The following is a 21,826-nucleotide window of genomic DNA, read 5'->3' as shown; positions in this document are numbered from 1 at the left end:
TCCCACCCTGTTGGTAAACCCTGAATAAAAGTTCATGTATCAGACGACGTCCAGTGTCTTCTCTGGCCTCTGGACTGGCAAAGCCCTCACGGGCCATGACAATATTGCATTTTAAAATACAATACAATTTTCAAAAGTTAAAAAAAAGTAACACTGATGTCACTTGATGGTAACACTAGTAAAATTTGAATAAACTCTGGATTGTTCCAATGTCAAAAAAGAAAAAAAATAAAAAGGGGCTTCACCCAAATGGCCACAGTATGCCAAGCCCTAACCAACAGAAGTCCCAAAATACCTAGGTCTCTATCTGAGACTCAGTAAGTTTCACTAGGTTTACTTTTCAGAAACTTAAACCCCCCAGAGTGTTCCTATGCCAGCTAAGTCCCCAAACCCAGAGGCAACACCCTCTCCAAGAACATCAACCAGATGCACCCCTTTTCCCCATAATGTCAACACCCTTTTTCAATATGAACAATATGCGTTTCAATATGTCTAGGTGGTCACTGACTTCCCTAGACATTATTAGGCATCCCCGAAGACCAAGAAAGTGATTAAACAAGAGGAAGGGGTAGCAACAGACAAGATAGGATTTAAACAAAGGATTATGAAAACTGAATCTTTATATAAATATATATCTATATATATATTTTAGATACTAGGGTATGAAAATAGCTAGAAGAAAATAACGGAAATGGTGGAACTGTAACCCATAGCATTCTTTGAAATTTGCTCTAAAGCTACTTGTTAAATTGTACTTTGAAAGTTATCATCTTTCAGTATATATGTTATATTTCACAATAAGGAAATAATTAAAGCTATGGAACTGTAACCCATAACATTCTTTGAAATTACCTATATAACTACTTGTTAAATACTACTTTGAAAGTTATCATCTTTCTGTATGTATATTTCACAATAAGGAAATAACTATATTTGTGGAACTGATTACAGTTCCGTAAAATTCTTTGAAATTTGCTCTCTAACTACTTGTTAAATTGTACTTTGAAAGTTATCACTGTCTGTATATTTGTTACTTATTTCACAATAAAAACTGTAAAAAACAAAAGGGCTTGACAAGTTTGATCTCAAAGTTTTATTGAAGGGCAAGGGCCAAGGATAGCCAAAATAATTTTGAGAAAAAAATAATAATAAAGGAGAACTCACCATTTAGAAATTAAGATTTTTATTAAACTAAGATTGTATCAGTGTAGGAATAGACGAGTAGATCAATGGAAATAACATATGTGCTCTCCGATCGCTACCCAAATGTATTTTCTTTCTTTTTGCTTCAAAATTTTTATCAAAAAAACAAAAAAATGCTTTGAAGTATCCCCCAATCGTTCTTCCCACCTCAGAGAAAACTACCATCCCGAAGTTGGCATGTACCATCTTATGGTCTTATAATTTCATTACAAAATTTGTGCTCATACATAATCAATTACAAAAAAAAAAAAAAACCTTATGTAAACTGTCTACTGTGAGTAGCCTATCACAACTTCTTGTTCATGTAACATAGTTTCAAGATTTATTCAGATTGATAAAGACAGCTTTAGATTTTTCATTTCAAATTTTATAGATCAGCTTTCTGAATATGTCACAGTTTATTTTTTTCCCATGCTTCTATGGGTGCATATTTAGTTGTTTCTGATTTTTTCCTGTTGCATACAATGTTGCACAAGATTGTCCTTGCACATGTCCTTTTTGCATATGTGCCAGAACTTCCTGGGAAGTGGAACTCTGAGTAGTGTGATAACACATCTGTAATGTTACCAGATGATGTCAAATGACCATCTGAAAAAGATGACAGCACCTTACACTTCCGGTGTACACATCCTCATCTACATTTGGAGACTTTTAGAGGTTTGCCATTTGGATGGGTGAGAATTCATTACTATTTTACTTTGAAGTTACCTGAATACAAATGATGCTCAGTGTCTTTTCATATATTTGGGGGGCATTTGGGTTTCCTCTCCTGTAAAATGCCTATTCACATACTTTGTCAATTTTTCTTATTCTTCAATCTGGAAAGCAATCATAAATTAATTCTGCTAGTTTGTCCTTTATTTTAATTCTGCTTATGGAGTCTTTTCTAATATATATGTTTCTATTTTTTAATATTGTGGAATTTCTCAATATTTCTGCTATAGTTTGCATGCTTTATTTCTTTTATTAAGAATTATATCCCAACCAAAAATAGCAAAGATATTCTTCTGTTTCTTCTGTATTTTTTTCGAAAGTTTTAAGGATTTGCTATTTTTAATTGAGTCTTTAAACCATTTTGAAATATTTTTGCATATGTTTTCAGGTTGAGACCTAATTTATGTTCTTCCATATGGATAGCTAATTTTCCAAGTATTGTTTACTGAATCTTTCATTTTTTTTCCATAGTGATACGTAATGTTGCCTGTCATAAAAAACAAGTTTCTATATATATGGTGGCTTATTTTTTGGCTTTCTATCCTTTCCATTGGTCTATTTGTTTATTCCTACACCAGTTCTACACTAGCTTTATAAAAATCTTGATTCATGCATAGTGAGTCCCCCTTATTACTGTCTTTCAAAACTCTCTTGGGTATTCTTGGCCATTTACCCTTCCATATAAATTTGAGATTGAATTTTTCAAGTCCTTTTAAAATCCTTATTAGAACATTGAGTAGAATTTATTCTGTTTTCTCCTAATTTAGAGATGATTGACATCTTTATAGTATTAAGTCTTCCTATCCCTGAAAATGGTATATTATGCAATTCATTTTCTTCTGTAAGTTACTTAATGAAGTTTTATATATATGTATTTTTCCCCTATTGGTCTTACACAACTATTGCTAGATCTATTGTGGCTAATTGAAAATAGCAACTTTTATAAATTCCTTCTTCTCATTGGTTGTTACTGGTATCTATGGAAGTTATTGATTTTGTATATTGATATTATATCCGAAAAGCTTACTGGAGTCTTTTATTTGTTTAATAGTTTATTTGTAGTTTTGTAAAAAATATTTTCTGGCATTCATTCCAAGTGATTTTCTTAGTGGAGTAATCTATAACGCAATTACAGAATGCAGAGAGACAGAGGATAGGAAAGTGCTTGGAGCTTAACAGTTAGACAGATTTGGGTTCAAATCCCAGGGAGCCCTGCCTCCGATTGGCTATTTAATCTTGACGATGTTGCTTAACCTCTCTGAGCCTCAGTTTTGGTGGGGAGGGAGGGATGCTGGGGGATTAATATTCAGAAAATGATCCACACTCAGGCTTTCTAACCCTACCTTAGCCTTGCCTGGCCCCAGGCACTGTCTCGAAATCCTCTTTTGTACTTGGAGGAGTTGTTCAACCATCAAGCCCAATGAGAACAGACCTGAATTTCATATCACAGTGGAAACTCTCTGGATATCAGATGAAATCACTGGAACTAAAAGGAGGCACAGTGTTGTCCCAAGGGGCTTGCAATTTAACTGTGGAGGGAATCCCTACCTTAATATCTATTATTAGTGAGTGAAGAGTTACAAAGGGAGATGAGCGTAGTAGGGGTTGTCCCAAGTAAAAACATTTCTGAATATCAAAAGGAATGCCAACAATCTAAGTTTGGGAAAAGGATAGTGTGGGAAACTGAGCCTTCATGCTGCCTGAGGCATATCTAGGGTGGTGGCTGAAAATGCTGAGCCGCAGGCCTGCATAGAATGCCATGCAGGCCCGCCCTGTAAAGATGTAAGCCTTGTGACTATGATAACGATATACACCTGATGTATGTGTCTTGTGACTATGATATACACCTGATGTAACTTGTGACTATGACGTTCCTGATGTAAACAAGAGGTACGCACCTGATGTAAATGCATCTGATGTAAATGTAGGTATCTGGTGGGCTCTCCCGAGCCCGAGGATCTTTAGCATATGCACGTGATCTGCTCTAATAAATAGCTGGAGCAAAGATGCATTAGCGTCCATTCACCCTAGAGGTGAGTGGGCCCCCTGCTCCCTTAACTCTTAGCTTTGTGTCCGTGTCTCATTCCTGCGTCGCCCTGTCAGCAATAGGATAGATGGTCAGGAGACATCAATAATGTATTTATAGTATATTTATAGTAACAATGACCTTGTAGAAAGTAAAACTGACCATATATCGCCTCTACTGAATCAACCCTACCTCTGGAGCCCTGTTTTGTGGGTCAAGAGATTCTTCTCTTGCCCTCCTTATGCTGGGTTGAATTAAGTCTTCTGTTATCACATCCTAAAGAATCCTCACAAATAGAACAAAAATATTTTCTTTCAGGAGAGCCACCCTTACTTTTAGGATGAGAAATATATGCAGGGTTCTGTGTAGTTTGGGAAGATTCAGAAAGTCTCCCTTTGCTGACACATTCTGAAGATGGTCCCTGATGCTCTTGCACTGGAGGCTGTGTGGATGTGGCCCACCCCAAGGATGAGCTAGCCACTCTCCTATGATAGGGGCCATGAAGCTGACCTAGAACAAGATGCAAAATTTCAATTGGGCTTTGAAAACAGATTCTATTATCACAAGAAGACCATGTGGGACAGTGAAAAGTCGCAGGTTTTACAGTTGAACAATTCTGAACTGGAATCCAGCTCTGCTACTTGTTGGCTGTGCTGTGTGCCTGGCAATGGGTAAGTTACTAACCTCTTAGAGCCTCAGTTTCCAAATACATATAATGGGGACTCTCTTCACTGTTTCTCATAGTGAGAGTGAGAATGAGATCAGTAACACATGTACAGGAGGAAGAGAAGATGGCCTGTGTATGTGGATTCTCCACGCCTGGTGACTGCTGACCCCAGAGCACCCTCATGGGAGAAGCAGCAGAGGTGATAATGGGAGACGGAGGTGCTGAGTGGGATTTAGCATTCATTGAGTGCCTTCCAGCAGTGTGGTTTCTGTCCTTTAAAACTCTGAAGAAGGAAGCAGTATCTGTATTCCATAGAGGAGAATACAAAAACTCCCAAACATTATGTAACATCCCCAGTTCACCCAGGTAGTGAGTGGCTGGGCTGGAATTTGAACCCAGGTTGGTCTGACTTCAAAGTCCATGCTGTTTATTTTACTCCGCCCTCTCTCTTAAAACCTAAGGAGAAGGACAGTGGGACCAGAGAAAACAATGCCAACACCAACCGGAGTAACCACCAACCCTTGCGTAATGTTAATTAAGAGCCAGGAGCTTTGCTCAACGCTTTTAAAAAATTGCCTTTGAATATTTAGAAAAACAGCTAACGTTTATTGAATACATGATCTATGTCAGGCTGTGCGGTGGGAGATTTGAACACAGCATTTTATTTAATCCTTCAAATAAGGAAAGGGTGGTCCAGACAGGTTAAATAACTTGCATGTGCTAGTAAGGAGCAGGATTTGGACACAAGTGGTTGGCTCCAAAGCTGTACTCTATGGGTGCAGGACAGTATGTCAGGGGTCTTTGGACCCCACAAATCACAGTTGCACCCACCCCAGGAGGGAGCAGCCTGCACAGGCTGAGCATTAGGAAAGGCACACTATCCCTTTCCTGACGACTCCCAGGCTGCAGACCCTCTTTTCTGCTGCTTGTCAAGCGGGACTGGAAGTCTCTACCTGCCACCATCTAAGAATGGGGGGAGGAAGGTAAAAGAGCCTCATGTGCTAAGGGTTGGGGGATGTTTGATTGTGGTTATTCTAACAGGGGAACCTACAAAATGTTCAGTCAATAAGTCCCTTTCAATATGAAGGGCCCCGTGTGATTTTTAGAAGGAAGCCTCTCAGCACTTTTGAAGTTATCAAACTTCATTACTCCAGACTTGAACCACACTACGTCTTTCTTGAATATCAGTTTAAAGCATCCAAACAAGGCATTTAATCAAAATTTTGTTCTTAAACTCCAAGCAAGAGGACTGAGCTAAAAATTCCATAGTGATAACATCCTTTAGCCACAGCTTCTTTATCTACACAGTGGTTGAATAATACTCATCTTTGGGATCTGTTGTGAGTAAAAAACAGAAAAAACACTTGCAAAGAGTATACGGGAATCTCTGGCCAAAAAAAAAAAAAAAAAAACAGACTTGTTGCTACTATTAATTCTATTATGGGTACTCAAATTGTGATCATAGTTTTGATATTAAGACAACCCATTCACAGGGTGAAATATTGTCCCAATGTGAGGACCGATCTTGTTTATTCTTACTTCTGAGTCCAGGCCTTCCTTGCACCTGCCTCAGGTCACAGGCTGGTCATAAGTCCAGTGACTATGAGTTGAGGTTGGGTGTTAGAAGTGAGGCTCCACCCGCACAGCACGGCTCTGAAGCACCACACGCTTTGCTGGTGGGCTGCACTTTGCTCTATGGCCCTGCCAGGCTGCTCTGGTTCCTCTGCTTTTGGCTCCTCGTTAGATTCTATTGGATTTAACACACACACACACACACACACACAATTTACAGGGCTTACACTTCTTTTTGGAGAGCCCTAGAAAAACTCTCAAAACAGTCTTCTTTCACTCATTTTGCCTTAAGTGAAAACACAAAATAAGATGCGTATTGTCACTCTAACAAAATAGGTACAAACAATGCCTTATAGTATCAGAGTGGGATTTAAACTGATGCAAAGAGTTGGAGTTTTGAGGGTCGGGTACCATTTTTGCTCTGTTTTAAATAAAGTGTGATTTTCTAAAGTAAGAATAAGGAAATGAAAAGAATGCTGAGATTATCTTCAAACTCCATTATTTTTTATTTTTTATTTTTTGATGTGTAAATGTAGACCACAATTTTGAGAAGCCATGGAAGTAAGTATTCTGGTTGATATGGAATATGTGTGCTGAGTTGTAGGTTAACAACTGAGGAATTTGTTTCACCTATGTTGATAGACATAAATTTAGAGATAGTCAGGATCCAACCGAAGGTTTGAGTTCTTAAAATGGTTAGCCGTTGGGAGTGATGATTCAAGGTCAGTTGATAACTGGCCCAAGAAGGGAATCCTGCAGGCCTGGGGCAAAGAGAACCGGATGAATTCCTTATGTGACCTTGGGCAAGTCTCTTTGCATCTCCAAGACTCAGGTGCCTCTGCACTGTCATTGCTCAAGACAACCACTGATGTGAACTTTTACGATCTAATTTTATTCTCAGTTTGATCATGTGCTTCCTCAGAATGATGTGGCTTAATATTAACCTTCAAACAGCATGGGGACAAAGGAAGCCATTTCTCTATTTCTGCCCACTTTCACAGTTGTGTACTTTACACCCTTCTTTCATTAAGAATAGCTATTTTAGGAATTCAGGAGGTTAACTAGGACATCCTCCTTTGTGTGGGGAGAGGGATCCATCACCTTCCTTTCCTATAAAGTTCCTGTAGGGCATTGTTCAGCGTTTTGCTCAATAAATGTTAAAGATTGATGATGGTTATCGCTTAGTGATAAACCTTATCTGCAAAAACTTCTGCTCCCTTACAAACCCCCCTGGGTCACCTCATTAACATGCACAATTCCCGGGGCTTCTCCCAAACTACTGTGCTTCACATTTATGCCTCTTAAAAGCCTTATTCAAGACACAATCATCTCTGGTTTAAAAGGGTTACTTTTAAATTTCCAATTTAGTCTTGCCTTAGAGTCCCTTTTACAATTGTTTTCAGGGTGAGTCAGACCTCCGTAATAAGTCACTGAAGAGCTCTTTGGGTCTTCTTGGGATAATATTTCTAGAATGGCAAGGGAGAAGTATGGTGGAGAAATCCTCAGGCATTGGTATCATTTATTTAAATGAACTGTTTTTAAAAAGTAAGGTAAGGTGATGAATATAGCTTGTCACCGGGAGGTCAAAAAACGCAGATGGTGTTCAAAAGTGATGGCAGAGGATTTACATTGAGAAGATTGATCAAGTCTATATAATTTATGTCCTACCATGGAGTCACAAATCCGAACAGCAAAACCTAGTGTAGTATTTTTTTAAGATCAAATTTGGACACTTTAGTTAAGAATGCAGAATGTTCTACTGGAATGTGCATTTCTTGATCAACCAATGTTTCTGCAACTGCCTATTCTCTTGTATCTGCCCCAATGAATGCATTTCAATTCCCTGTCTGGGCCCAACGGGACTTGTTTGCTGACCCCTTGACTGATGGCTGAGATTAGATAGGAAAATGACCTTACAAAGCGATTCTGCTTATTTTATTATTTAAACCAGAGTATTATTCACATGGAAAAAAAGAAGAGAAATGGTCCCATTAGGAATTAATTTCATGACTTGTGGTGGGACTTATAGGTTGTCCCTTAAGGTTATGGCTCAGACTCCAAAGAACGCTTTGGGAACATGGCGGGGAACAAAACTGAGTTGTGTGGGTCGGTTATTTTATGGGCCCAGGGGTTGCGGACTTGTAAAACAGCTTCGGAGAAGTTTCGGGGTGGGCTGCAAAGACCTACTGTTAGAGGCTGGTTGAAAATGTTCTACTTGGAAGAAACAATGACAGAGGCAGAGGGATGACACTGGTTCAACTCACAGGAGAGAAGAGCTAGAAAGCATTGTTTGATCCAGCACAGTGAGTTATGTCATCATTATAGGTTGTGCTCACCAAGACGGGTTACAGGCTCTGAACTGAAATACTGGCTTACACATAACTGGGGGAATATGCCTGGGTTTGGGCCGCCCTGGATCCTAGCTCTTTTCTTGCAAAATTACTTGCAAGCTCACCTAGTTGCATGGCATCACAAACTAGAAAGATCTGCTGGTAATAACTACAGAAGTCATTTAGGTTAAGACCATCAGACACAATTCAGGTCCTTACTGCCCAACTATCCTGTAACGCCTTTTAATTCTCTCATACACACTAATTCATGGTAGTTGATTTCTCTAAGTCAGAAGTCACCCTGCAAGATCTGATCCCCTGCTACCCTCATCCCTTCTTCTCTTCCCATTTTCTGCTTTACATTTCTCGTTCCAGCAACATCACAGTATGGGAAATTCCCTACGTGAACTACGTCACTCCTCGTCCCCTGACCTTTGCTCATGCTATCTATCTGGTCCTCTTGACTCAGCTCCTCTCTCTCATTAATCCCGTAGGAACAACAACAGATTCCACCTTTTCCACGAAGTCTTCTGGATCTCCCCTTAACCCCAGGCTGAGTTACAGACTTCAACTCCTCTGTCCCTACAGTACCCTGTGCTAATCTCTGTCACTCATGGTAGTTATAGTATTACATGATAGGACCCAGTTTATGTCTGTCTTTCTCAGAATTCTGACAACAATTAGGACAAGGATTGTGTCTTTTGCATCTTTGTACCTTAGCATCTAGCACAAAACCCACCACATAGTAATCATCTGTTAAATGATTGCTAAGTGAAGGAGTAAAAAAGGAGATGAGAACCAACAGTTAGTCCCCATCTGCTACATGCAAGACAATGTATCAGAAGTCTTATTATATAATCCTCACAAAATATGGAAAGCAGGCATTGTTATTCAAATTTGTCAAATGAGGAAAATAAGACTCATAGAGAGGGAATACCTTTCCTTGGTATAATTAGTAAGAGACAACAGCATCTTTTGAATCAAATCCTCTATGACTTCTAAGTTGGAGCTCTCTTCACTATGTCACTACCTCCTCTCCAATAGCCATAATCTGCCCGGGCTGAGGATGGCATGGTTGGGTGGGAGGAACCCAGCATGGCAGGCTGACCCAGTGCCTAATAAGACCTGTTTTGGATAGGCCCTTTTGATGACCCAGGTTTGACCACTGCATGAGTTCTGTTGTGGGAATTAGGACTTTATCAATACCCAATCTGCTTGGAACACTAGCCCAGGGACCAGCTTCCCCTTTTCACCCCAGTATGACCTCTGGTTCTTGCCTCAAAATTTTTTATTACTTAACTTCCTACAGATAGCATTTAGCTTTTATAAAACCCACCCGATTCGTTATCTGCTCACATTTCTCCAGATGTTTCACCTCCCACTCCTGTCTTTTTTAATGACTCTAGGGGGTTGATTACCAGCAGGGTTAAACCTGTCAAATTATTCTTGGCTCTGTTCCATTTCTTTAAAAAAAATAATCCATCTCCAAAGTTCTATTCAAATTCTTCACCAGTGAATCAATAATCATTTTTTGTGTGCTTTGTTTTCGTTTGTGTTTTAGTCGAATCATAATACTAGAACAATGCAATGGAGAATATTTTCATTTTCCTATGATTCTACTCATCCTGAAAATTTTGCTGTTGACCTTGCTTTTATGCTCACACCCATCGTTTCTGCTGCACACACCTAATCAGAGAGCTAGAAAGGCAAGAGGAGGCTGATATGGCTGCAGAAGGACTCACACATTCAGGGACGTTCTTCACACCATGTGTCAGTCTAGATTTGTTTAGTTAAGGCTTCTGTTGTGGGAGAGAGAAAGGAATATCACTGAGGTCCTGCGGAAATCAGGAAATTGATACCTGCTGACCGTAGAGTGGAGAGTGGAGACAAATATTATTCATGCAATAGATTTACTGGGGCTGCCAGATTTTCCGCGTTTTAGATGCCGAAGTCTATCCAAGGAGCTATATGTGAATATGGCAACTGGAACCAGCCTGGTGGCTCACAGAATCGTCACAAGAACTCCACTAAATCACAGAGACTGGGTGCTCCCTTCCCCAGCTGGGGTCAACAGCTCCTACCTCTGGGGTGAATCCTGAATTTCAAAATCCAGTTTTACTAATACAACACTGACAAGGGGAAGCAGAAGACACTGCTTTCTATCAGCTTAGATTTTATTGTCACTAATGCTCTGGATCCTTCTTAGAAATAAGAGATTTCTTGATTGATAGTAGCAGCAAAAGGAACACTGAAGCAAATCTCAATTCTGAGATCATAGGAAAGTGCTCCAGTTCTTCCCCTGTTAAATTATAATGTGACTTATGCAACTTCCTCCTCCATTCAGGGACTCAGAATCTTGGAGTAATAGCCCTGCAGCACAGTATTTAGCTATAAAAATAACAATAATTTAATGTGTGTGTTGCACATAAGATTTTTAAAGCACATTTTAATATTCCTTTTGTGCAACTGGAAGAAGGCTGTATTAAGAAAGAACAAGGGTTACAACATATGCAGAGGCTGAATATTGCACTTCCTTTTCGATAGCATTACTCCATTTTACAGTCATAAAGTCAGAGACCAACATATGAACTGTGGATTCACAGAATAAGTTTTGAGATACAACTCAATCTTTTTCTTTTTCTTTTTTTTAATTTTAAATACCTTTCAACTTCATCTCAAGTGATTCTTGCTGTCCACACACTCCACCTTAAGGCTGAAATTATCCAAATGAAATTGATTATTTTGTTTTTAACCTACAGTGAGCAACTATTACTGCTTTTCATACACAGCAGCTACACACACACACACACACACACACACAGAGCAATAATATGATCCCTGGGATCAGTTTTATAAGATTAAAAATTCCCTCTTTCTTATAAACAGGATGGAATGAATACAGACAGGCACACATTAGATGAGATTTAAAAATAAAAATTTGTTTTCCAGCAAAGGGTTGCAATGAAAGCTTTTTCAGGATTAACTCACTGTACATTGGACAGCTTTAGGCTCATGTTTTAAAGTCTACTACAGTGCTTTGGCAGGCCAGCCATGTTTGTCAAAAAGGTATTTTTTATGTCAACAGTGCCTCATAGGCTGATAGGTTCTTTATACATTAATTTTTTAATCCAAATATTCAAATCCAAATATTGAATATACTTAATTGGATTTGACTGTATCTGTTTATTTGGCTAGAATGTTATCAGAGTAGATGAAACCAGATAACACTGCTAATCTCGGACCACAACTTGTCATCCTTGATCACTCATTTTAGTCTGTATATAACAAGCTGGAGCACACTGATATTTCTCATTGTTTACATGACATATTTCACCAATACCCTTGCTCAAATGTTATCCTTGCCTTTTCAGTAGAAATATTAAACATACTGTACTTTAGGTGCCCCTTTGCACAGAGAAGTGTTTTTAATCAAAGTCGTCTATGCATTCTCCAAGTATCCAGATTATTAATTACTTTGGCCAAAAGACCTCAATTAAGTAGAGGGCATAATATCCAATAGTCACATTAGCTACCTAATGCCACAGAGACCAAACTGGGCCTTGTGCCCCCAACCTCACCCCCTTCTAGAGCATTCTCTTCCAGGGGGATAGAGTTTAGGCTCACTTAATCTGTGCCTACAACAGTGAGGCAAGCTCTTGAGAGAGTCACAGTAAAATTGGCCTTTCTTCTTTCAAAGGGAGCTTCCTGGCCACCTAATAGGTAGACTCACACTCCTCTGAAGGAAATGAAATCTTAAGATGACCTTCTCTCACCAAATGCAAGCGCTCCCAATAATTCTTTCTGGGCATTAGGGAACATTTCATGGTGGTAAAATAACCACGAAATTCCATGCAAGAGTAAAAACAGTTCACCAAAGTGCGTAACTCAGTACCAGTGGGATGAGTGTGGGGTACTTCTAAACCTTTGAAACACAAGATACCTCTCTGCCTATCCCCTATACCAAGTCTCTGAAGGGCAGGGATTTTAGTCTTTTAGTTTTGTAGCTGCACCTCAATGTCTAGGGTTCAGTAAATCTGTGCTCAGTAATTAAATTCACTTTCCTTGGTGATTTTTTTTTCACCTAAGGTCTTTGCCACACACTTAACATATTCATTCATTTTATTCATATTTATCTTTTCTGTATCTGCCTTACCTAGAATGTAGGCATTGAAGATTTGGGTATTATCTTATATTTCTTTATATCTCAGCACCTGATTCTTTCCCCACAGCATGACAGCTGCCAGTCTTTACTCATTACTCATTGACTCAATAAAAATCACATTGCAATTCCCAAGACCTAAAAATCTTTCTTTATGGCTAAATGGTGATAATTTTTGAAGCTGTGTGATGGACATTTCAATTTTTGTGTATTTTTGAAAAGTTACATAATAGTTTAAAAAGTAGAAATAAAATACAATACGACACTATGTATTTGAGGGTATTCTAATTTGTCTTAAAATTACTTTTTAAATATCCAGTTTATGCTAAATATTTCCAATATCCTCCCAGCATTCACTGGTAAACTTCTGAGTGAAATATAGTTATTTATTTAGTACCAGCAAACTTCATTTCCTCACAGAAGTTTTGATAGACTAACAAAGTTAGTGGACACTGAGGGATTCTTTTTTACTGAGTTGTGCTAAGTAACTCCAGGGAACAAATTATTATCCTTGATTTTAAAAAAGACTGTGTGCAAAAGAATAAGTGGCAATGTGAAAAGGGACATATATCTGAGCTTATGCTCACATATACGCAGTAGAAAACAAAGGCAGACTGCTGTAAGCATGTGTTAAAGCCTCCACCCTCTCCCCATCCCCTTAGAACTAGAGGACAGACAGCCAGAAAGAAGAAAATATCTAGACCCGCTCTTGAAGGGATGGGAGAACCCAGTGATGCTTCAAATGGCCTGACAAAACATCTTGAACTGCTTTTTAAACCTTTAGGACTAGACAAAATTCAAAACATGTTTTACCAGGCACTTTTTCCTTTAATTTTTAAGCCCCTGTGTATTTCAGGGGAAATTTAATCCGTATGTTTCTGATTCATTTACACTTAACTCATCAAAATGCTGTTTTGTAAGAGCTGTTTGATGTCTAAGATGCCATACGAGTATTTTGTACGTCTTTTGTTTTTTTAATTTTTTTTCCAAGCCATGAAGTTGCTTTTTGCTAGCAGTGATCAGAGCTTCCACCACTGGAGACTTAATCTCAGTTTTCAACTAAGGACCCACCCAATGCCAACATCTTTCAACTTTTCAAACATTTTCTTTTGCTGCTACACAATAGTGCATGGAGTGTCAGAGAGGACTATAACTAGCCATTGAAGGAACATACAAGGGATACAACAATCTTCCTTGAAACACTGATGCTATTTTCAGTTAAATGATATCTTCTCTGCAAGATCTTTTACAATCTTCCACAGGTAAATCAGCACAGCCTGCATATTCTTAGAACTTTTTGGATCTGCCTGTTTTTGCACTGATTAAACATGCCACTGCAGTGATTTATGTATGTGTTTGTCTTCTCTCTTAGACTGGGTGTTTATTAGGATTTTGGTGGCAAACAACAGGAGCCAATTCTCACAAAGTAAAATGAAAAAAAAGGATTTGTTGAGGGTATATTAAGCAGGATCCAGAATAGATAGAAGATTAGAGAACCATGATGAGAACCTGGGCAGCTCTAGGCATCCAGGCACTACCACGGGAAATGAAGGGCTCCAGCTCTTTTCCATTCCTGTGTCATTAGCCTCAAGACTCAGAGCAAGAGGAGTCCAACTGGCTCAATATGTTCATGTGCCACCATCTTGCTAGAGGAGGGCAGAGCATCTAATTTTCTATCCCAGGCAAACCGCCTACAGTGGGGAAAAGCTGAATTCCCAGAAGCAAATAGTGAAGGGGAGCTGAATATTGCAAGATGCTTCAAGATATATTTTTCATCTATTTATCTCTATGGTCTCTAGAATAAGGCTTGGTATATGATACATCATTTAAAGCCATTTCTCAAAAGAAGGACAATGCAAAGCACTTTAGTATGCATGTATGACTGGTAAATGCATTAAAAGAGAATTGGGGGACCAAGGTAAGAAGGAGCAAGCAAACTCCACCCTGCCTCTCCCTAGACTTAAAACATAAAGCTGCTATTTGAGGACTCTGAAAATTCAATATTAGCAGGCAAACTGGGAAGAAGACCAGAATTGAAAATACCAAAAAAAGCAGTGATAGCACCAGAATTTTTATATCCTCCAGTATACCCAGGCTGGAACTTAACATACCGGAAATGCTTACCAGGTTGCGGACAGAGAGAGTTCCAGGAGAAACTGTCTAGTTCTGACTCAAGAAGAGGAAAGGAAAATCCTAACACAAGGAGCATGCTGAAATCCACTCTTGTGGAGAAGAATGGAGAAGTACAAAAATCTACCCTTGTTTGTTTGTTTGTTTGTTTTAATCTCTCTCTTTTCATTGTTCGATGCCTCAGCCCCCAGGCAATCCTGTGGTGGCGGCTGCAGCACGTAGCAATGCAAGTTCTGCAGAAGCCAGAGATCTGACAGACAGGCAGCTTTCTAGCCATGCAGTGTGTTGTGGTTCAAGAGGGTGGGGTCAACTGGCATTGCTTTCATTCTCTCTCTATCCTCCCACCACTTGGTCTTGGATGTGGGCTCAGTCAATGGCAGAACTGCACAGCAGAGCAGGGTAACTAAAGCCCTATTTTTCTGGTTGGAGGACCAAAAAAGAGGAGCCTGGGGGAAACAAAAGCAGTAGTGGGAAGATTGCAGAGAGCAGGAACTCACTAAAGTGACACCCCAAGTCGTTTAACGACCTCCTGGGCTCACTCCCTGAGCTGTATGTGCGTGGATCTGATCTGAGTCAGCACACCAAAAACTTTGAGAACTGAGCTGATAGCCAGAATACAGCCCAGGTCCCCAATTGGCTACCGGATGGCACACACACAAGACAGAATTGGCCTCGACAATTGAATCGACATTGGAACCACAGCCCACAGAAGGCATGTGGGAACTTGCAGCCTGGACCTACAACATTTTCCATAGGATATAAACAATAACCAGAGTTTCATAATATTCAAAATGACCAAGATACAATTCAAAGTTTCTCGTCATGCAAAGAACCAGGGAACTTTCAACTTGCTTGGGAAATGAAAATCAACAGATGCTACTGCTGTGATGGCACAGATACTGGAATTGCCAATCAAGGACTTTAAAGCATCTTTTATTAAAATGCTGCTGCAAACACTTTTAAAAACCAATGGAAAACTAAAATGGCTCAGCAAAGAAAAGAAATATAAAGAATAAACAGAAAAAATGTAGAGCTGGAAAAAATTTAAAAACTCACTGGATGGGTCCAACTGCAGAAAGGGATACAAGAGGAAAGAATCACTAAACTTGAAGAAAGATCAATAGAAATTATCCAATTTGAACAACAGAGACAAAAGATTTTTTTGTAATGAACAGAGCAACAGGGACCTATAGGTCAGTAACAAAAAGCCTAGAATTTGTATCATTGAAAAGGAAAGGATAACGAATACAAAGATTATATATATATATTTGAAGAAACAGTGCTGAAAATTTCCCATTTTTGGTGACATTTACTGATTAAAGAAGCCGTGTGACACCCCCAAAAGGATAAACTCAGTGAAATTCTATGTAAAGTTTTGTCATAATCAAACTGCTGAAAACTAATGACAAAGAAATGTCTTGCAAACATCCAGAGAAAATTTACACATTACCTATAACGGAATAGTGATTTGAATAACTATGAATTTCTCATCAGTAATCCTGGGGGATTTTCAAGTGTTGCAAGAAAAGACTGCCAACCAAAATTCTATATTCAGGAAAACTCCTCCAGGAATGAAGGTGAAGTAATGTCATTCTCTGAGGAAGAAAAACTGAAAGAATTCATTGCTGTCAGATCTGCTTTTAAAGAATTGCTAAAAGAAGATCTTCAGACAGAAGGGAAATTAATGATATGAGAAAGTAACTTGGAATTTCAGTAATGGGGAAGCAATAAAAATGGTAAATATCAGGTTAAATTACAACAGATTATTCTTCTCTTGAGTTATTTAAAGCATGTTTGACAGTCAAAGCAAAAATTACATTGCCTGATAGGATTTTTCAGTGTACATAAACGCAATACATAACAAATACAAGGAGGGAGGGTAAATTGATCATTATGGTTGTAAGCTTTCTACATTCCACTTGAAGTGGTAAATACTGATATAAGTAAACTGTGAAAGTTACATAGGTATATATTAATTTCTAGAGTAACCACTAAAAACCACAAACTATATGAAGGTATATACTAAAAAACACAACAGATAAGTTAAACTGAAATCCTAAAAAAATGCTGAAACAACCCAAAAGAAGGCAGGAAACATGAAAGACAGAAACAAGAAAACAGAAAGAGTAAACAGAAAACAAGTTAAATAGTAGAACTAAGTCCAAGTATATCAATAATTTCATTAATTGCAAATGGCCTAAACATATTAATTAAAAACAGATTAAAAGAATGGATTAAAAATAAAATGTCTACAAGAAATTCATTCCAAATAGGCCTAGGTAGGTTAAAAACAAACAAATGCATAAAAATAATCTATGCACTACACCAGACACTAATAAAAAAAGTAGTAGGAGTGGCTATATTACAGCAGACATTTGCTCTAATAGACCTCAGAGCAAAGAAAATTACCAAGGATAAAAAGGAACATTACATAATGATAAGGAAGAACAATTCACCAAGTAGATATAAAATCTTAAATGTGATGCAGTTAAGAACAGAGCTTCAAAACAAGTGGAAACCTGACAATTGAAAAGAGATATAGACAAAGCCACAAGTACTGCTGGAGACTTTAGCACTTTTCTCCTGTTAATAGACAGAAGCTTCAAAGGTAATTAGAAAATATTTTTAACTGAACAAAAATAAAATTACAATATATCAAAATATGTGGCATGCAACTAAAGCAGGACCTAGGGGAAACATTAGAGCAGTAAATGCTTATATTTGAAAAGAAGAAAGTTCTCATATAAATTATCTAAGCTTACACCTTAAGAAACTAGAAAAAGAAGAGCAAAATATATCCAAAGCAAGCAGAATGAAGAAAATAATAAAAAGCAGAAATCAATGAAATAGAAAACAGAAAAACAATAGAGAACATTAATGAAGGCAAAAGCTGGTTCTCTGAAAAGCTCAACAGAACTAATTAACATTTAGCAAGAATGACAAAGGGAAAAAAAAAAGACAGATGCGGTCGGGGTTACTGCTTCTAGGGGGAGTGGCGGCCGGTAGCCGAGCCCTCAGCTCCCGGGGCTGCTTAAAGGTTACCGGCGGCGGGGGCTCTTTCCCGGAGGCGAGGGCGAGGCGGAGGACGTTGGCCAGAGTCCTCGGCGAGAGGCGTGCAAGGAGGGCGGCGATAAGGACAAAAACACTCTTCATCCAGTAGGGGTATGCGCCAAAGAGATTTATTCAGGGGTGATTACAGGTTATATAGGTTGGTAAGAGGGGCAGGGCTGGAAAGGAGGTGAAGTAGCCTAAAATGGCAATATTGAAGGGAGAGGGGCTAGGATTGGTTCTGAGAGGATTCAGGAGCCGTTGCAGCGGGCGGGGGTTGTTTGGGCCACGGTGCATGCGCGCTGGCGGTGGCAGGAGTGGCCTTGGCACCAGGGAGCGAGTGGGTAAGATAAGGAAGTGGGGAAAGGGCAGTTGGGAGAAAGGCGGTTTCCTCCGGCAAGCCTCCCCTGCCAGTGGCATTTTGGGTGAGGAAAAGGGAGCTGCCTTGACCTCGCTCCTCAGGCTCGGGGGGGCTGCAGAGGGCACTCACGCCCGTACCTACTACCCTCCCCAGGGGGTGATCAGGTCCCCTGGCCCAGGCCTGGTAAGTCGAGGCACAAGCTCAGTCCCCGCAATTCCCCTTTCTTTTCTAATTAGAGGAAGAGGCTTTACCGGAGAGGTCCGCTAAGGGTGAGGGAAGGGGGAGGTCAGGGAAGGGAAAAAGGGGTTGACGGTGGCTCAGCGAGGCTGGAGCTCAGTGTTGGTGTGGTGCCCGGGCGCTTGACAATGGCTCCGCTGCAGCAGGCTGGGAGAAGGTGAGGGGTTTAAAGTTCAGGGGTTTAAAGTTCATGGGTTTAAAGTTCAGGGGTTTAAAGTTCATGGGTTTAAAGAAGCTGGAACTCGAGGCGAGAGCGATGTTCAGGTGATTGAGAAGGGCCTCGCGGTCGGCGGGTTGACCGGTGGCGTCGAGGTTGCGAAGGGTTGGTTGTCATCTTGGAGTGGGGGGCGTCAGAGGTGGCGAGTCGCTGATACTGGATTTGCACGAACGAGGAAAAAATGGCATCTGTTTGTTTTCTTACAAGCTGGACAATTTTGCGGATGAGGCAGGGTCCTAAGATGAGAGCTAGAATAATTATTAATAGGGGGCCAAGAAAAGGAAGGATGTATGGGAGGATGGGAGTGAAAAAACTGGACCAATAATTGGTGGCTTCACGATCTCTTTTTCGCTTTTCCAGTCCCTCTCGGACCCTTTTCAGGCTGTCCTCGACTAGACCTGTGGAATTGGCATAAACACAGCACTCTTCTCCTAGGGCGGCGCAGAGGCCTCCTTCTTTGAGGAGGAGAAGGTCAAGACCTCGGCGGTTTTGGAGCACTACCTCAGAGAGGGAATTGACAGAATTTTTTAGATGGTAAATAGCGTTTTGTAGGTGGCGAATGTCCTCGTCAACAGCCGCCCTGAGGTGAGTTAGGGCGGAGCCTTGACTGGCTAACGCAGCGATTCCGGTGCCAGCGCCGGCAAGACCTAGGAGGGAGGCAATTGTAAGGACGGTGATGGGCTCTCGCTTTTGCAGAAGGGCAGGAGCTGCAGTTCTTTCCAGACGGAGGAAGAAGTCTTCTTCGCTGTGGTATAAGACCCTAGGGATAAGGACAATTAGGAGGCAAGTTTCTTTATATTCGCTGATGATATTTGTGCTGAGACAGGGGGTAAGTCCTGTAGAGGAGCAGAGCCATTGGGAGGAGTTATGAGGAATGAGAAATTTTGCAGAGCTACTGGGAGATGAGTAGCTGGCACAGGCAGTGAGGTCGGGAGAGTTACTGGAGCGAGGGCGGACGCACTTTCCCGTATAGGAGACTGAATGAAAGGTCAGGGGGACGGCAGAGGTATTCCAACTGCACTCCGAGGGGCTGTCTTCTGTGCTTTCTGAAAAGGAGAGGTTGGAGGCAACGGGCTCGTACAGTGAGGAAGAGGTGGAGAGGCAGAGCCAGCAGGAGGAGGTAAAATTGGGGTTGGAGGAGTTCACTGAGGCAAAGGCGGCTTGGATGAGGCTGAGGAGGGGAGAGGAATAACGAGAAGGGGGCAGAGGAAGCTGGGGTGGTGGAGTCTGAGATGTAGTTGAAGTACGTTTAGTTGGAACTAAGGTGCGGCTGGAGAGCTGTGGAAAAAGGGGGTTAATGACTTTATTGGGACCAATGTTAAAGGGCTTTTTTATAACAGTATCTTTCTTTGGTTGGTTTAAAGCCTCGAGGTTTAGAAATTTGTCAGGGACAGAAGGTTTCCAGCCAGTGGCTAAAGTTTCACACCCCCAGTACGGGCAGTAATAATCCTTTGGGGATTTACAATATGATTTTCCAGGATTTGAAGCTGGACACATATAATAATCCTGAACATAATAATCTTGAATTTTTAGGCTGCCTGGATAACCAGGAGGTTTTGGATTAGGAGGGATAAACAGATCAATGGCATAAAAGACGAAGGAGGGAGATCCCGCTGTGGTGTTGGAAAAAATTACTGTGGAGTCTTTCCAACGCGCAAGAGTCCACTTCCAAGGCTGGTGGGGATCGCCCTGGGTAGAAGAGGCAAGAGCTAACATGACCATTAGAAGGGAGGTTATGCTTGGGTGAGGGTTGAGAGGGTGTATGACATTGGTTTTTGCTTGTTTATAGAGGCGTATAATTTTTCTAATTTCTCGCCGCTGCTGCGCTCTGCTCGGACTGGGGTCCAGGCCCAGGTATACTGTTGTCATCTGGTGCACCATGCTGCGGAGACGACGGCGTTCCCGTCTCGTTGGACGCGTGGTTGCTGGTGGCGGGCCGGATTGCCCTTCCTGGGATCCATATTGGTTGTGCTGCATCATCTGGAAAAACACAAGCAAACCCGCGCCCCTGGGCGAGAAGTGGGGAGGGACCTTTCCAGGTATTATTCTCCGGGTCCTTCCAGTAAACCATCGGGGCCTGGGTGGGCCTATACGAGGGCCCCCAATGTTTATGTAGGGGCGAAAGCCCTTCCTTATTGAATGTGAGTAGATTAAGGTGAATAAGGGCTGCTATAACAAGGTCCCCTGGAGTCGCCTGGGGGAGCATTGCCCTTTCTTTTTCAATTTGTATTTTTAAGCGGCGATGGATTGCTTCTACAATGGCTTGTCCCTGTGGATTATAGGGGATGCCGAAATGATGGGTGATGTTATATAACTGAAGAAAAGCCGCAAAAGAGGCACTGCGATAGGCAGGCCCATTGTCTGTTTTTAGGTCCCAGGGGACTCCCATGAAGAGAATTCCTTGTCTCAGGGCCTTGATACAGTGTTTGGCCGTTTCCCCGGCGAGGGGGACTGCATAGCACATAGCTGAAAAGGTGTCAATCATTACATGCACATACTTGAGGCGCCCAAAGGACGGAACATGAGTTACATCCATTTGCCATCTAGAATTAGGTTTTAAGCCTCGTGGGTTGACTCCTTGAGGTTGTAAGGGGCCTAGTGGCGCAAAGGGCGCACAAGTTGCACAATTGCGGACAAGATGTTTACAGGTATCTAAGGGGAGGCCAAATAAATGATGTAACGACGTAGCCGAAAAGTGAAACCTGGAATGCAATAACTTGGCCTGGTTAACAGTATCCCCCGGAGGGGCTGCCGTGTGGGTTAGCATAGCTTGGGTATGTTGAGTTGAGACTGCTTGGTCTACTATACTATTGCCATTAGCCAGGGGCCCCGGAAGGCCTGAGTGACTACGAATGTGGCTAATGAACCAAGGATCCTGTCGATGTTCCAGGATGCTTCTGAGGTTAGAAAGTGCTTTATCAATGGCCGAGTTTCCGGGGAAAAAGGTGGAAAACGCGAGGACTCGGCAGACCTGATACGTGTAGAGGCTGTCTGTGAAAATGTTTACTGGGTGGTTACAGTGGGCGTTCAGTGCGTATGACACTGCCAGAATTTCCCCCACTTGGACTGAATGAAGGTTGACATAACTAAATAGGCGGGGTTCTGGATGGTCCTGTGAATAAGAGAGGAAGGCGAAACGGGTTTTGGAGGCGTCAGTAAAAA

The 21,826-nt window shown here is 41.0% G+C and overlaps 1 long non-coding RNA gene across 7 annotated transcripts in view; it reads right to left on the bottom strand.

Moving 5' to 3' along the window:
* The window catches only part of LOC119534607, a 75,752-nt gene extending 57,848 nt beyond the window's left edge, over positions 1-17,904 (bottom strand). For all 7 annotated transcript variants that reach the window (XR_005217070.1, XR_005217072.1, XR_005217069.1 and 4 more), the window contains exon 1: positions 17,844-17,904. This is a non-coding gene — a long non-coding RNA (uncharacterized LOC119534607). The remainder of the gene's footprint in view (positions 1-17,843) is intronic.
* Between the last annotated feature and the right edge of the window lie 3,922 nt (positions 17,905-21,826).

This window comes from Choloepus didactylus, chromosome 5 (genome assembly GCF_015220235.1).
Source record: "Choloepus didactylus isolate mChoDid1 chromosome 5, mChoDid1.pri, whole genome shotgun sequence".
Classification (NCBI taxonomy): Eukaryota; Metazoa; Chordata; class Mammalia; order Pilosa; family Megalonychidae; genus Choloepus; species Choloepus didactylus.
Note: the sequence above shows the minus strand (reverse complement) of the source record. Positions and strands in the feature narration are given on the sequence as shown.